Below are 15,000 nucleotides of genomic sequence, written 5' to 3' on the forward strand. Positions count from 1 at the left end.
CACACATATATACACACAATTATTTTCACATAGAATTTCTTATGGTTGTTGGTTACTCAGAAGGTAAAGATTGTACGATATTAAAGGATATTTTCGGTTTGAATGTTATCTGAGTATCAGAAAGGTCACCTGTGTATTACTGATATATATATATATATATATATATATATATATATACATATATATATATATATATATATATATATATATATATATCGTCTAGTATACGGTGACCTTTCTGTATATCTCGATAACTATCTAATATCCTAATATCGTATATTCTTTACCTTCTGAGTAACACAGCCATAAGAAATTTTTAATGTGTAACCGTGCATGATACTAGGGACTGACCTGTACTTTGAGAGATATAGGGAGCGACCCTTGACGGAGAGAGAGAGAGAGAGAGAGAGAGAGAGAGAGAGAGAGAGAGAGAGAGAGTGATTTGGACACTGCTACACATTCATTTGCCGATTCAGGTTCTTTAGTTATTTCGGTTGCTTTCGATCCTAAGTACAGAACTTCAGGTCAGCAAAAAATGTTCAGGAATTTCTAAGTCAGTCTATCTGTCTGTTGGTGGCCGAATGGATAAGTCCCTATCTCCAGTGTATCAAGCCTAAAGGGAACTGACTTGAAATCCAGGCCAGGGCAGATGCACTCATATATAATGCCATTTGGATGCCAGTTATTCTCAAGGTAAAGTTAGTGAATCTGATGTTAAGAAAAATTTAAGGCTTGGTATTTCTGAATAATTACACACACACACACACACACACACACACACACAATATATATATATATATATATATATATATATATATATATATATATATATATATATATATATATGTATGTATGTATGCATGTGTATGGTGTGTGTGTGTGTGTCGTCTGCAGGTACGCAGGTAAGACCGAATGGCTTTTATGATTTATTGATACATATATCAATGATTATTACATGACTATCGTAAAAGGACTTGAAATAATTGTCGAAGGTCAATATATCAACCAAAGAGCGAGAGGCAAAATAGGGGGAACGCAAAATTGGAGCGCAAAATTTCGTTGTGGGCGAGATGAAGGGCGAAGTTATATCTACAGGCCTTGGGCGGAATGTTTGTAGCCGATGAGCGTGGCGGCAGGTTCAGCAGCAACAGCTCCCGATTCGATTCTAAGCCCCAGCGGGTGACTGACTTCAAAGCTTCGGGATTCCTTATCGCCCCCCCGAAATTCTCAGGTCTGCCTCTTTGTGCAGGGCCAAGCCTCGTCTTTGTGTACTTGTTTTTGCTCACCGTGTTTGTGTAGTGTATGTGCTTATTTGTTCAGTTTAGTCATGTGTCACATACTGCGACCTAGGGTAGAGCCTCTTTGTTGCTGTTTGTTTATACTGCTATTTTCTATGCCTCGACTTTTATTTACTTTTTTCTCTCTCTTTTTTGTTCTCGTTTCTAGATTGTCAGGTCATGGTTTGGGGTCTGCGAGTTTGCTACCGTAAATAATGATCAAAATAACGTTAATTTTTATTGATTTTACTGTAGGAGTTCATAAAGATCTTGACGATTTTTCGATTAGAAAGAAATGTCTTATGATAGTGGTCTTCTAGAGGCATTATTTTTTCACAAGGATTCACACACACACACACACACACACACACACACACACACACACACATATATATATATATATATATATATGTGTGTGTGTGTGTGTGTGTGTGTGTTTGTGTGTGCAAAACATACATATTTACTTACATACATACAGCAATTTCCAGTCCTAACTCCATGACCTCATGTTACATTGATTTGGCTAACCTTGCCCTTTCCTCAAGTTAGCTGTATTGTTTCTTAATAAATGACTTTCATGATGCTCTATTCTGTACCTTTTTGGTACCATTTCCCTCTTATTATTCGTTTACTTACCTTTCTGTTTCTATATTTCATTAATATTTACATCTAGACACACAAAGACACACACACTTATTACGTATATAGCCTTCTATTCAGCGTAACGCGAAGGTCTGTGAAATTCCGTTAAGCATGTCTTTCCACATTCGCTATACTATACTCATCTTTATCCTTCTCTCGCCTCTTTCTCATAGAAGTAAGTGTAGATTTTGTAACTAACTATGGTGGCCGCAGAAGCCCACCTGAGACTATTATGTACAAATCACCCAAAGCATCGTGCGAAGGACATGTCCAAACCGTCCCCATCTCCTTTTCATCATATGTGGTCCATGATTTGTCTTATGTTATCATTTCTAACGCGATTCGCCTATATTAAACGTAGTATTTTTAACGTTTTATTCTTAAATCTGAAAACTCTTTTAGATGTAGTTTCACCGCCATAATACGATTCTTGTCCTTATATAGCAATAATGATTTTACTAGAGTTAATCACAATGTTATTACGTATAACGATATTTTAGGATACTCCTGCGTCACATTTGATTTCCAAATCTTATTCAGCTGCCAGTTGTTTGATTTCCCTCCTGTTAGTCTTTCACTACATTCCAATTTAAGAGAACCATTATGAAATATTATTGTTGCTCAGTGTTTGGAAAGGTTCAACCTCGTTAACAGTTTCTCCGTGTAATGGTAATCCATCCCGTTGTGCAAGCTCTGTTCTCATTCATTCCGTATTTCTCACGTGTATTTTGGGTCCCATTTGTCTAGTGACATCATGCGTTCCATTGAGCAAGCTCTGCAAATCTTGTGGTGTTTTGCTAATTAAAACAGCATCAGCATCATCTGCATATTCGACTATGACGCAAATTTTGATCAGCTCTTCTACCTCTGCTTTTAGTTTTGTCTGTCCTTCCGCACTTTTTCCTTCTGCCCTCCAGTCTTAGAAACATACCAGATTGCAGCCCTCTACCCTCTAGCCTCAGTAGTTTTTATTTGATTTAAAGTTTTAAAGTTAGCCATAATTGTGGTAACGATATAGGACAGGTCACCACCGACCCGTGGTTGAAGCTTCATGGGCCTCGGCTCATTCAGCATTATATCGAGACCACTGAAACGTAGATATATTTTTGGTGGCCTTGATTATATAAATATTTCACGGGAAGGTCATGGTGACGCAAGACCTTTCTAAATATTGGTTTGCAAACTCGATCAGTTGCTTTCGTAATCAACAAAGGTCATCAGATGAGGTTTTTAAATTTCGTACAATGCTGCGCAACGTTTCAACGCAAATATGAGAACTGTGCAATTCATGCCTTTTCTACAACCAGCTTGTACATCTCTAAGCTTTTTGTCAGGGTTCTCAGTATAATCACACTGAATATTTCCACAAAAACCGACATTATTGCAATATCCATATATTTAATTACAGTGTTCAGTCAGGTCACCTTTCTGTTTTTCTTTCTTCCATATTCCGCAAAGCAGAACTTACTGTACGAGGCTTCATTTCAGTCCACCGATTCCATCAGAGACTGGAAAAGCAGCGATTCCATCAGACTGGAAAACCAGCAATTCCACAGAGACTGGAAAACCAGCGATTCCATCAGACTGGAAAACCAGCAATTCCACAGAGACTGGAAATCCAGCGATTCCATCAGAGACTGGAAATCCAGCGATTCCATCAGAGACTGGAAAACCAGCGATTCCACAGAGACTGGGAAAACCAGTGATTCCATCGAGACTGGAAACCAGCGATTCCATCAGAGACTGGAAATCCAGTGATTCCATCAGAGACTGGAAAACCAGCGATTCCACAGAGACTGGAAAACCAGCGATTCCATCAGAGACTGGAAAACCAGCGATTCCATCAGAGACTGGAAAACCAGCAATTTCGCAGAGTGTAAAACCAGCGATTCCATCAGACTGGAAAACCTGCGATTCCACAGAGACTGGAAAAACAGCAATTCCATCAGACTGGAAAACCTGCGATTCCACAGAGACTGGAAAACCTAGCGATTCCATCAGACTGGAAAACCAGCGATTCCGTCAGAGGCTGGAAAACCAGTGATTCCATCAGAGACTGGAAAACCAGCGATTCCACAGAGACTGGAAAACTAATAATTCCACAGAGACTGGAAAACCAGCAATTCCGTCAGACTGGAAAACCTGTGATTCCACAGAGACTGGAAAACCAGTGATTCCATCAGACTGGAAAACCAGAGATTCCATCAGACTGGAAAACTAGCAATTCCATCAGACTGGAAAACCAGCGATTCCATCAGACTGGAAAACCAGCAATTCCATCAGACTGGAAAACTAGCGATTCCATCAGATTGGAAAACCAGCGATTCCATCAGAGACTGGAAAACCAGCAATTCCATCAGAGACTGGAAAACCAGCAATTCATCAGACTGGAAAAACCAGCGATTCCATAGACTGGAAAACCTGCGATGTCTACAGAGACTGGAAAACCAGCCGATTCCATCAGAGATGGAAACCAGCGATTTCATTCAGAGGATGGAATACCAGTGATTCCATCAGAATGGAAAACCAGCAATTCCATCAGAGACTGGAAAACCAGCGATTCTATCAGAGACTGGAAAACCAGCAATTCCACAGAGACTGGAAAGCCAGCAATTCCATCAGAGACTGAAAAACCAGCAATTCCATCAGAGACTGAAAAACCAGCGATTCCATCAGACTTGAAAACCAGCAATTCCACAGAGACTGGATAACCAGCGATTTCATCAGATAGGAAAACCAGCGATTCCATCAGAGACTGGAAAACCAGTGATTTCACAGAGACTGGAAAACCAGCAATTCCATCAGAGACTGGAAAACCAGCGATTCCATCGGAGACTGGAAAACCAGCAATTCCATCAGAGACTGGAAAACCAACGATTCCATCGGAGACTGGAAAACCAGCAATTCCATCAGAGACTGGAAAACCAACGATTCCATCGGGAGAATGAAAACCAGCAATTCCATCAGAGACTGGAAAACCAAGCACATTCTACAGAGACTGGAAAACCAGCAATTCCATCAGAGACTGGAAAACCAGCGATTCCGTCAGAGGCTGGAAAACCAGCTTTTCCACAGAGACTGGAAAACCAACAATTCCATCAGACTGGAAAACCAGCGATTCCATCAGACTGGAAACCCAGCGATTCCACAGAGACTGGAAAACCAGCAATTCCATCAGACTGGAAAACCAGCGATTTCACAGAGACTGGAAAACCAGCAATTCCATCAGAGACTGGAAAACCAGTGATTCCATCAGAGACTGGAAAACCAGTGATTCCATCAGAGACTGGAAAACCAGCGATTCCATCAGAGACTGGAAAACCAGCGATTCCATCAGAGACTGGAAAACCAGCGATTCCATCAGAGACTGGTGTACTTCATCCTTTTAAGATCATTGATTCCACTTCAAATTCTGTGAATTCAATGACATGCACATTCGGATGGTGGTCCTCGTATGGCATATCCACCAATGCCATTCCCCAAAATGCATGGCTTCGTCAGTACCATTAGCTTGTTTGTCCAAAACTATATTCTGTCATGTCTCTTCTTGGTCTTCGTTTACTTTCACGTGTGTGTATATGATATATATATATATATATATATATATATATATATATATATATATATATATATATATATATATATATATATATATATTTATGTGTGTGTGTGTGTGTGTGTGTGGCTATATGGAAGCCGTAGCGAACCCCTGACTCCGCAATATACTGTGCGGCTGTACACCAAAGCAATGCAACAAAATGTTACTAAACATTAGTCTCGCGTGATTGAGGAACACTTATAACCTTAAACATATTTTTTGAGAGGGACTGGAATGTAATGCATTAGTATCCCAAAATATTCAGGCTTCCGAGGATAATTAATCAAACTGTAATTTATCGTTAGCTGTAGCAACCAATTGTAAATGTCTTGGTAGAAGGACATTGGTTTGTTCACGTATTTTCACCCTCTTCTCGGAAAGTGATAACTTTCTTAATAGAAAGTATTTACTATTATAAATATAAAATTTTTAAAAAATTTATCTTTAAATTATCTTGTATAGTCAGACAAAGGGTGAACATGATGTGATCTCATGCATATCAAAATTTATCAGTCAAATTTTTATGGTACATTCTACAATTTATTTTCATGCCACCGTTTGTATCGCTATAACTTTGACTGTCTCACCTGGTAAGCCTACAGGCTCTCTTACCTTGCAAGTATATACTCCCCAAAAAAACAGTTCTTTAAGGATGATGACTGCTTGAGCACTTTTCCAAAAAACTAAGTTGCCTCAGATCTCGTGCTCCAGACTTCGCACCACAAGAGCTCTTTGAAGAACTTGTCGGAACTTCACTATTTGGTGGGATTCAAGGGGGATTGATGCTTCTAGGGTACATCTGACGATGTGAAATGATGCTTTCTCTTTATCACCTTCCTTTGGTTCCCTTTGGACACTGCTCACTTGGCTATTTCTATTAACCTCTACCTGTTCTCTTTTGATTTATCAACTAAGAACAATAAATACCTTCAGGAGAATCTTGCGGTGTGAGTCAATGGCTTCGTGTGCCCTCTCTATAATGATCTGCCTGCGCGCGTCTTCCTACCCTGGTTTAATTGTTACCTTGAAGGAGCCTGAAAAGTCAGACGGTCAAGCTGTGTCTTCCGGATATAGCCTGCGTTTTGAGATGGTTTGTCTGTCTGTATGGGAAGTGCGTGATGCTTTCAGTCTGCAGTGCAGTACTCTAAGAATATGATTTGTATGTCGAGAGAGAGAGAGAGAGAGAGAGAGAGAGAGAGAGAGAGAGAGAGAGAGAGAGAGAGAGAGAGAGAGAGAGAATCCGTTTAATAATTGTTGGTGCATGTTTAATTTATAATTTCCAAGTTTTTGTGGCTAAATAAAAAATGCATCTTGATTGAAGGCGTACTTTTACTTTGTAATGGCTGTGAGTGAATAATATTTAGTAGAAGTAACAAACATCATGCAGAATTCTTAATCTTCCAGGAACTCAGACTTTGTAGATAAAATCTTTCATTCCTCTTCGTTGTTGGATCGCCCGTTTTGACTTCTCCACCCTGATTTGGATAGTTTCTCGCATGTTTTACGGCTGCATCCTCTGTATTTTAACTTCACGTGAAAGAACCAAAGGCAACGCGTGTGATAAGTAACATTTTACTGAAAACAGTTTTATTCTACACGAAGTCGGACCACATATCTCTCTCTCCCTTTTACAGGTATATTCCAAGTGTTTCATTCCCATACAGTCATGTTTGACCTAACAGACCACCAGCTCTCTCTCTCTCTCTCTCTCTCTCTCTCTCTCTCTCTCTCTCTTTCAGCAATTTCCGAATTGTTCGGTTCGGTGATGGCGACCATACCCGGGACACTGTATTCAAATGCTTCTTGGATCCCAAATTCTCTCCTTCTTTAAGAGGGGAGTGCTAATTTTCTTACATTTTGAACTACTCTTCCTCCTATTCAACCCATTCCCGTGGAAAGATGGCCTCAGAAGCCGATAGCCGTACACGAAGCTGTTGATGCGTTTGATATTTTCTGGAAAACATAATGTCTAGTGGAGGTTTTAGATAAAACCTATTGAGATGGCTTGTCTTTCTGTCGGCAATCTTTCTGTCCGACCTCAGATCTTAAATACTACTGAGGCTAGAGGGCTGCAAATTGGTACGTTAGTCATACACCCTCCAATCATCAAACATACCAAATTGCACCCCTCTAACCTAAGTAGTTTTCATTTTATTTAAGGTTAAGTTCAGCCTTGGATCTTGCGTCTGGCACCGCCGAGTCCAATTCCAGAGGCGTCGCCGACGCATCCTCACTTCACTGCATCTGGGGAGCAGCTGAGCGCTGCCATGTCGTAGCTGAGAGCTTCATACTGCAGCACATCGAGAGTTTCATACTTGTTTCTCCATTGAAATGAGTGAGTGCTCCTAAAGGGTTATATGTACACCAGGCTTTTATTTCCCTTCCTTAATGCGAGAGAAACATGCACTACTCTCTTTCTACGGGTAATTCGTGAAAATAGTAGCGTTTTTAGTGCTGTTAAATGTTTTCCATGATGCCTTTTTAATAGCCATCAGGAGACGTAGGAGAGGTGTTTCCCCTACGTAGGGGATTTGCGTATGTCCCAGCGAAATGGTGTTGGTAATTTCGGTACAGTATTTACTTACCTTTGAGGGGGAAGGGAGGTTACTCAGCATTTTGCTCAGTGACGGTGTTTTTTGGTGTGAGTCTCCTTGAGTTTCGTTCGTTGTTTTCTCATTGGTCTTTCAGCTGCCTTATGTAGTTTCTTCAAGGGGCTTTTTTCAAGAATTCAATGGGACATTTGTTGACGTGGATTGCAATGGCTGCAATGACGGTTCTGGCCGTAGCAAGGCAAAGGACAGAACAAGCAAAGGAAGAGACGGAAACGCCGAACACAACAGGGAGGACCACACCAATAACGGTTAATATAAAGAGGAGCAATAACCCGAAAGAACATCTTTATTGCGTCCGTCACTCTTATTCTCCTGCTGCGCCGAGTGATAACATCGCCTTCGCTGAATGGGGTCGATGTCCCTGGTTTCCTTCCTCCCTTCCGGTACGCCATGTTGGGAATCCTTCCCTTTCCGGTCTGGAATATCGTTTGGAAATTGTAAAGCATTAGTCAAGGCTCAGTTTGGGATCAACTGTGGAATGGATTCGTCTGCAGCGGCGGCGTTGAGTGTCGCTCGTTCGTCTGCACTTTATATTAGACTGAGTAAGGAATATTTCTTTTTATTGCCATCGATCTCTGAGCCGACCTGACGAAATGTATTGCTTTTAGTCTAGGGGGGAATATATATATATGGATATATATATTATATATATATATATATATATATTATATATTAATATATATATAAATATGATATATATATATGAATGGACATTTGAATTTAGACAAATTCCACGAAGGAAAAGAAACAACGGAGGACCGCAAGGCCTTTCGACTACTGCTAAGTAAAGGACAAGAAGACGAAAGGCCTTGCAATATTCCATTGTTTCTCTTTTCCTTAAGTAGAATTATCTTTGTGTGCGTGTATATATATACATATTATATTAATTTATATATATAATATAGATATAATATATATATGTATATATATATATATACATATATATATAATGATAAATATATATATTATATATATATAATATATATATATATATATATATATATATAGAGAGAGAGAGAGAGAGAGAGAGAGAGAGAGAGAGAGAGAGAATATTCTCAATGAGAGAGTCAGAAGGTATTAGTTTTTTGCAGTTCACAAGTTCCTTACCGACCTTGCAAATGTACCCCAGCGGGTGTAACATTTCCACTCCGGTAGAAAATTGCATAGTGAAGACACACACACACACGGCCAGACAGGCGACAGAGTGAAGGGGAGATTGGAAAACGGAAAGGATAATAAGGAGGCCTTTATTTATTGTATCCCGGAGTGAAAATTATTTCCAAATATACATTTCAAAGCCTTTACAAAGTATATTAGATATAAACCATAAGAAAATTCCTTATTGAACAGAGAGAGAGAGAGAGAGAGAGAGAGAGAGAGAGAGAGAGAGAGAGAGAGAGAGAGAGAGAGAGAGGCACAGGCACGCGAATATGCATGTTAAAGTTGATTATGTGTTTTAAGTCACACACATGCCAAGACATGTAGCACGCAAGCACTGGCACGCCAAGTCAATAGCCTTGCTTACTCTCTGCTAATTGCTGCACTCGTACAGGCGCTCTTTCGTGAGGCGCTGCGACGTTCTGCATAGAATTCAGCGATAAAGCAATTAGTAACTGATAAAGCTAATGCACGTAAACACACACACACACATACGTACGTACACACGTAACTATTTGTGTGCTTTCGCAAGTGCGTGTGTGTGTATATATAAATGAATACAAACACAAATCCACGCACACAAACAAATATTGGACTTCATCACGGTCTTCTGCCTCTGCTTCAAATTTGGTGTAGCACGTTACACCTGTTTTCCATAATTGCTTCTTTTTGACGCTGTACTAATACCCTAGAGCTAATAAGCATATAATGATGAGTCCTTTATAGAAAGCTCTGGTCCCATTATGGTTATCTAGATATTCTTACTGCTTGGTTTTCAACGCTTGTTATATATCTCACTAAGTCTGGGTTATTTCAGGAAACCCATATGAAAGATTAGTTGGACGCCTAGTGAATAAAAGCATCCTGTAAGGGGATACCTATTGAATCGCAGGATCCTTCAAGAGGACACCTATTGAATCACAGGATCGTGCAATAGGACACCTATTGAGTTGCAGGATCCTGCAAAAGGACATATTGAATGATGGATTCCTTCAAGGGGACACCTATTGAATCATAGGATCCTTCAAGGGGTCATCTATTGAATCGCAGGATTACTAAACCATAGGATCCTTGAAAGGGACACCTATTAAATCATAGGATCATTCAAGAGGACACCTATTAAATCATAGGATCATTCAAGAGGGACACCTATTAAATCAAAGGATCCTTCAAGGGGACACCCATTGAATCATAGGACCCTTCAAGGGGACACCTATTGAATCAGAGGATTGATTCTTCAAGCTGACATAATACTTTGCTACCTTCAAGGCAAAATAATGCAAGACTAGTTGAAAAGACGCTCGCCCCAGAGGAAACCTTATCAGTTAGAAGGAATAGAAGGCTATAAAATAAAGGGACTCATCAGTAATACTCACTGGGATTAATTCGGAGCCAACCGAACGCTTTAGTATATGAAACTGTCTATATGCCAGACACGATCCATGGCTATCTTTAACCTTAAATGAAATAAAAACTACTGAGGCTAGAGTGCTGCAATTTGGTATGTTTGATGATTGGAGGGTGAATGATGAACATACCAGTTTGCAGCCCTCTAGCCTCGGTAGTTTGTAAGATCTGAAGGCGGACAGAAAAAGCGCGGACGGTCAGCCCAAGCCGTCGCAGCAATTTTCTTTTACAAAAAACTAAAAACAGCAACCCTCTCCATCTAAAGACTGTCTGCTAATGAGTTAATAACAATAAGCAAACGGTACTCTCCTCATGGTTAGGTATATTGTATCGTAATTACCATCCGCAGTCGCTTAGAAATCCAAGGCAGAGCAATCGTAAGCCTCTCGTGATAATTACCGTGAATAGGATAGTCGTTCGGGATATTGCTTACGCATTATTCATTTGAATCTCTTTTCTGAGAACTGCGATGCTTAAGGGTGTCAATATTTTGTATGTGAGGTTATTCGCATTGGGAGAATACATCTACATGGAAAATTTTGCTATGAATTCATTCTGTGTAATTCGGATGTTCAAAAGAAACTTGCTCCTGAAAGTACTTTTTTCATGTAGTTGATTCATTATTCAATTACTAATGATAATAGATATAACAAGGATAATATAAATTTTGTGGTAAATATGCTGATTAAGACATATAAGTGACTAGAAAACTGCTTAATTGATTAAGAAAGAAATGACAGTTTTTTCTTGCAAAACAATGAAGCGTCCTGGTGCTATTCAGAATCGAGGCCTATTGTTAATTCACTGGTCGAAGACCTGAATTTTATTCTTATATAATTCTCTTTTATTATTCACCTTTAAAGATTGATAGAAATTGATACAGCGAGTGATATATATGTCCCTACATCCAGTCTTATTCCTATATAGTACAGCAGTTGCTTTTATATTTATATTTCGTTGTATGTTGCAAATACGAATCTCCGTAATCTGTTTAAAGCTTTGTTTTCAAATCATGTATAGTAGTGCTGATCGTATTATTATTAACTCGTCTTACTTTCGTAAGCAATCTCTGTCTATTTGATTGTCAGATCTTATTCAGCCCTCCTATTGTTTGATTTGCCTTTTTGTAGTCTTTCATCAAAGTCCAACTCGAGAGAACTTTTATTGGATGTCATTGTTCCTAAAATTTTTAAGGATTAGACCTTGTTTATCTTTTGTCCGTCTAGTTCTGTTTCATCTTTTAGTATATAATCTGCTATATATGTATAAATGTATGCATATATGTGTATATATACTATATATAGATGTATATGTATATGTATATGTATATAAAATACAGAATAACTCCATATTTGTTGATATTGTTTCACTCGCAAAATGTGTAGAACGATCCATCTACGTTGGAGTCCAAAGTCCAAATGTCTAAGAACTTCCACCTACAGTTCATTTCATCCACTTCGTATCCTCGCTTTCCTATGCTTAAACTATATGAATCATCGTGGACATTACCTTTATAATTTTTCCTTACACCTCTTCTCCAGAACCAGTTAACAAAACTGTCTTCAGTATGTGGCCGTACCGTCACAGAAAAGAATGATAGAAGATTGTAAGCCCTGTGTGGGAATAGTCAGTGTTGGTTAGTCATTGTACTTACAGTATTATGTGAATATATAATGCGCACATTAGAGAGTCTAACCCTATCCACTTATTTGTTTCTTTTACCATTAGTAAAAGCGATGTGGATTGACGTGAAATACATGTCACGTTTGGCTGTTATTGTTTTTTTACTCTTCTCACAAGATACTAAAAGGCTAACAAGCTATATTTTATGTCCGTTAACATTCCTTATTTTAATTCTCTCTCTCTCTCTCTCTCTCTCTCTCTCTCTCTCTCTCTCTCTCTCTCTCTCTCTGACTTGAAGTATATCTGTATATGTACGGATACATGTATTGATCTGTGTAAATCGTTGTCCACCGAACAGTTTCCACGGCAATATTGATTTCAATGAGTGATTAAGCAACAGTTGCAAGTAATCAGTTCCATCTAATTCCTGTTTAATGTGGCAGTCTTATCGATTTTCTTCTCATAACGTTTCACTACGTAATGTATAGGTACTGTTTTCACCTTCATCTCCATTCCAGGCAACATCCTTCCTTTTCGGACCACATTTGATTCCCCTCGTCGACATTTTCTTTTCCTCGGCGAGAAACGGGAGATCGGAACGATTCGAAAGCCGGTGGTCTGGTCTGGATCGTCCAACTAACTGCGTATAGTCCGCTCGGGTCTTCTTTAATGAAAGAGGCAAAGAGCCGCCTCCAAAAGCAAAACGCTCCGCTATTATAGGCGACGACGACGCGTTCGCCTCCTGAAATGTAATGTAAGAGGGTTGATGGGACCTGACTCTGGATGGGACGAGGGCAGGGACTCCGGCGAGTGGGTGCTGTGGGAGGGTTAGAGGGGTCAGTCAGTCTCTCCTGAAGGCAATTATGTAAATGCTTAATATCATTTAAAGTTGCCGTTGCGTCTGCATTATTCACATTCTGCCCTCCACCATATGCTAATTGGCAGATCAGAATGGGCCCTCCTCCGGACTCGGCAATGACCTGTTTGGAACAGACTCCAAAGGGAAGGCCCGGAGGCCTTTGTGTTACGCAAATGACGCGTAACTCCGGTCGCGTTTACGCCTCTCCGACGCACCGTTGTTAGCAGGCGTTGTTTGTAATTAGAGGGTAAAAGCGAAAGCGAGAACAGTGTCCTATTAATGAAGGAAGACGAAACGGGAATGTTTGTGTCGCTAGAGAGGACAAGCACGGTGGAGTCGGCCCTGACTCCGGCGTCGGCGGCGTCGGCGATAGTTTTGGGAAAGTCGACGGGATGTTTATCCGCCCACTTCCTCATTTCCTTTTCTATTTACGAATTCAGTGTGGCCATTTTCTCGTGTGTGAACCAACATGCTGTAATTTAAGGCAGAGATTTTTTGTTCTATTTTATTTTAATGAAAGGAAATAGATTTTCTATTAAAGTTGGGGGAGGAACATGGCCTTACTACTTCTCCATTCTCATCTCCTCTCTCTCTCTCTCTCTCTCTCGTTCTCTCTCCATTCTCTCTCTCTTATTAAAAGCTCGCTCCTTCTCTTCTTCTCTCTCTCTCTCTATGACATGGAAAAATGAATGATGAATGCATACCAACGCAAAGAGATATCATGTTCATAAATGATTGTAGTTTATGTGCATTCGATGTTATTCGGTGGTGGCAGAATCCTGTCCTACCTGAGAGAGATATTACACCGACGACCAAATAGACGTAGGTTTCGTTTTCACAATAGGTATTACGCAAGACAAAAAATATGAATAAACGAATGAATGAATAAAGCAGAAAAAAAGGCTGGGAAAGGCCTCCTCCATTTCTATTTGTTGTCTGCAGTGGATCCATGATGCGTGAGGAGTTGCTATATGTAGAGATTTATCTCATTCGCAGAGGAAGCCTTCTTATTCTTAGCAAGGGAAAGGGACTCTGTTCTCTCTCTCTCTCTCTCTCTCTCTCTCTCTCTCTCTCTCTCTCTCTCTCTCTCTCTCTCTCTCTCCTCTTTTCGCAAACATTTCTCCTTTGTGGTCTGGAGGTGTTAGTTCGTCTTGGCTGTCTAGAGACGTAGTTTGTTATGGTAATGCTGCTGCTTTTGTTTAGTATTTTTTTTGTTTTAATGTCATGAAAAGGATGGTTGGTATATGCGTTTGTTTCACTTTTAGGGTTATTGCATTCGTCCTTTTTAATATTAGCTCGTCCATGTTTCATTTCTTGAAAAATGATGGTCTGATGTATCCTAGGAAAAAACAGATGATACAAAAAGAAATGCTTTATGGGGATGACATAAATCCGTCTTATTGAAAAAAAAAAGAAAATTAATGATAAAACTGCTCGATAGATTACAACAAGAACCATTTTGCAGTGATCGAGATACACTTCGAAAGAGAACGTTCACTTTAACCTTTTTACAACGATACATAAAGCTGCTCTATAATAACGACAAGCAAGACGTGTCGACTAAGCGGCTAGCCAAAGCACTTTCATGAAAACTAGTCAGAACGGAAGCTTTCATAGCCTTATTGATGGCCAAGTGTCAAATGATTTAGTCGTTAATTTATTTTTTATTTTATTTATTAATTTTTTTTTTTATGAATTCTACATAATTCAGCGTGAATGTTATCTCGCTCCCCACTCCTTTCTTTTCTAATAATGGTCCTTTCTGAGGAAGCTTGCGTGTCAAAACAGCCATTGTTGCCCTTTCTCATTGGAATGTACTATGCA

At 39.6% G+C, this 15,000-nt stretch overlaps 1 long non-coding RNA gene across 1 annotated transcript in view; it reads left to right on the top strand.

Annotated features, from left to right (window-relative positions):
- The window catches only part of LOC135211980 (uncharacterized), a 168,180-nt gene that overhangs the window by 26,435 nt on the left and 126,745 nt on the right, over window positions 1–15,000 (top strand). The gene's annotated exons all lie outside the window — the stretch shown is intronic.

The sequence above is a fragment of the Macrobrachium nipponense genome, chromosome 40 (assembly GCF_015104395.2).
Source record: "Macrobrachium nipponense isolate FS-2020 chromosome 40, ASM1510439v2, whole genome shotgun sequence".
Lineage (NCBI taxonomy): Eukaryota > Metazoa > Arthropoda > Malacostraca > Decapoda > Palaemonidae > Macrobrachium > Macrobrachium nipponense.